The sequence below is a fragment of the Elephas maximus genome, chromosome 3, assembly GCF_024166365.1.
Source record: "Elephas maximus indicus isolate mEleMax1 chromosome 3, mEleMax1 primary haplotype, whole genome shotgun sequence".
Classification (NCBI taxonomy): domain Eukaryota; kingdom Metazoa; phylum Chordata; class Mammalia; order Proboscidea; family Elephantidae; genus Elephas; species Elephas maximus.
Window position 1 is genome coordinate 183,357,394 of NC_064821.1, and position 2,504 is coordinate 183,359,897.

A 2,504-nucleotide genomic window follows, 5' to 3' on the forward strand; every position below is an offset into this window, starting at 1 on the left:
AGACTACATCTCACATACTTTGGACATGTTATCAAGAGGGATCAGTCCCTGGGGAAGGACATCATGCTTGGTAAAGTAGAGTGTCAGTGAAAAAGAAGACTCTCAACAAGATAGATTGACACAGCAGATGCAAGAATGGGCTTAAGCATAACAATAATTGTGAGGCTGGGGCAGGACTGTGCAGTGTTTCTTTCTATTGTACATAGGGTCCCTACGAGTTGGAACTGACTGGATGGCACCTAACAACAATACATATTTTTTACGAACTCTGAGGACAGAGCCTGGGAGCTGTCACCTTCAGGGCATAAAAACTCTGGAATGCTTTGCCTCACAGATACCTGAAACATAAATCAAGGTCACACATTATCTATTCTATATATATATTCTAAGGTCACAACACAAAGTCTCACCAGGACACTCCTGCCTTTCAGAAAACCAGACATTACTGATAGTGACCAAGACACACATTTCGCTTCTCAAAATACACAGTGTTGGTGTACTCAGAGCAAGGGGCCTCAAGACTGGCTTCTCTGTTTACAACACACCCAAGAGGAATCTGGGCTCATTGTGACAAGGGGCACATAGCTCATGGCCTTCCTATGAACAACACCCACACAGGTCTTCCTGCACCTCCAGGTTGCTGCTGGGTAGGGCCAGTAGGAGAGGACTCACTATTGGAGGAAAAACTGCAGCATTTAGTTGGGGAGGTTGCCAGTCCATGCATGAGCCATGGGTGAACCTCTCTTTTCAAGGAAAAAAAAAAAAAAAAAGATTGACATGAGGAAACAACCAGACAAAGCCAGAGTATATGACATTCTAAACATCACTGGCCTGGATGCTTCAAAAAAGTCAGTGTCAGAAACTGAAAAAGCGGAGGTTGTTTTAAGAGGCTAAGGACACAACAACCAGACGTACTGCATGTACCTTGAACTTATCCTGGATCTAAAAAAAATTTCGCAAAAAACATCTCTGCAGTAATTGGGGAAATTTGAATATTGATCATATACTAGATGATACAGAATCATCAACAGTTTTCTTCTGTGACAATGGTATTGTGTATAGGTAGGAAAATGCTTACTGAAACATCGAGGAGTGACGTTATTTTCAAACATTTCGGCAAGAAGTGTGCACATATGTATACATGTAGGTGGAGACAGAAAATAGCAAACTGTTAATAATTGTAAAACAATTTGGCAGTTCCTCAAAAAGTTAAACAGAATTACTGTATGACCCAGCAATTCCACTCCTAAGTATATGCCCAAAAGGCTTGAAAGCAGGGACACTGGCAGACACTTGGGCACCAATGTTCACAGCAGCTTTATTCACAACGGCCCAAAGGTGGGAACACCCCAAGTGCCCATCAACAGCCGAGAGTGGATAAACAAAACGTATATACATCTCATGGAATACCACTCAGTCATAAATAGACATTAAGTTCTCATACGTGCTATGACATGGACAAACCATGAAAACATGCTTAGTGAGATAAACCAGGCCCAAGAGGACAAGTATTGAATGGTCCCACTTATATGAAATGTCTAAAACAGCAGATACATAGACCAAAGTGTATTAGTGGTTTCCAGGGTCGGCAAGACTGGGAAATGGGGAGGTACTTGTTTCTGCTAAGGGTAACGGGAAAATTTGGAAATGGATCGTGGTGACGGTTGTACAACACGGTGAAGGTAACTGATGCCACTGAAGTGGACACGTAAAAATGGCGGAAATGGCAAATGCTTTGCTCTATGTATCCTACCACAATAAAATAAAAATTTTAAAAATACTGATTATTGAATCTACATGAAGGATATACAGATATTCTATGTTCATTATCTTGTTCTTTCAATTTTTCTGTATTTGAAAATTTTAAAAATAGTAAGTTTGAGGCAGAAGAGCCACTAGTTTGTGGTCCACGGCCCTGGTGCTGATGGCTCACTTTCGCCCACTGCTTGGGCTGTGAACCTGTTAACAGCAGGCTTCCCGGCTTTCTGGGAACTGATTTTCAGAATACCAGTGGTTGTGTGTTATTTCAGTATCCACTCCCGCTTAGTTCTTTTTTTCTTTCATATTATTTTAGAATTAAAATAGAGATTTATTTTCCCATTCAATTTCAAGAAGTTTATACCGTACCTACGAAAGGAATGTGTTTTAGCTTTGAAATTGTACCACGTAACTCTGAAATAAAGCCAGGTTATGTTTCTTCAAAAAAAAAAAACAAAAAAAACACAATGTTGGGCTTTTGAAAGAGGCATTCAATGGAACTTTCATGCCTTGGATCGGTACCAGACAGTCAGTTTGCTTGAGAGACAAATTGATCTCCTCAAAGAGCTCCTATTTAAGTTACGATACAACAAATGGATCCCTAAAGGGGTCTCCTTTTGCCCCAAGCTTTGATCTCTTTTAATTCAAGGCTCTTTGGCTGACTTACACTTTATAGTAACTTATAAAAACAAAACAAAAACTCTTCTAGAGCTTCTTCGTATATTTCAAAGGGGATGTGTCTCACT

The 2,504-nt window shown here is 40.2% G+C and overlaps 1 non-coding gene across 1 annotated transcript; it reads left to right on the forward strand.

Moving 5' to 3' along the window:
• The first annotated feature begins 491 nt into the window (after window positions 1-491).
• On the forward strand, window positions 492-618 carry LOC126074174 (small nucleolar RNA SNORA11). Its single transcript, XR_007516976.1, has one exon. It is a non-coding gene; the product is annotated as a small nucleolar RNA SNORA11 (small nucleolar RNA).
• Window positions 619-2,504: the final 1,886 nt, after the last annotated feature.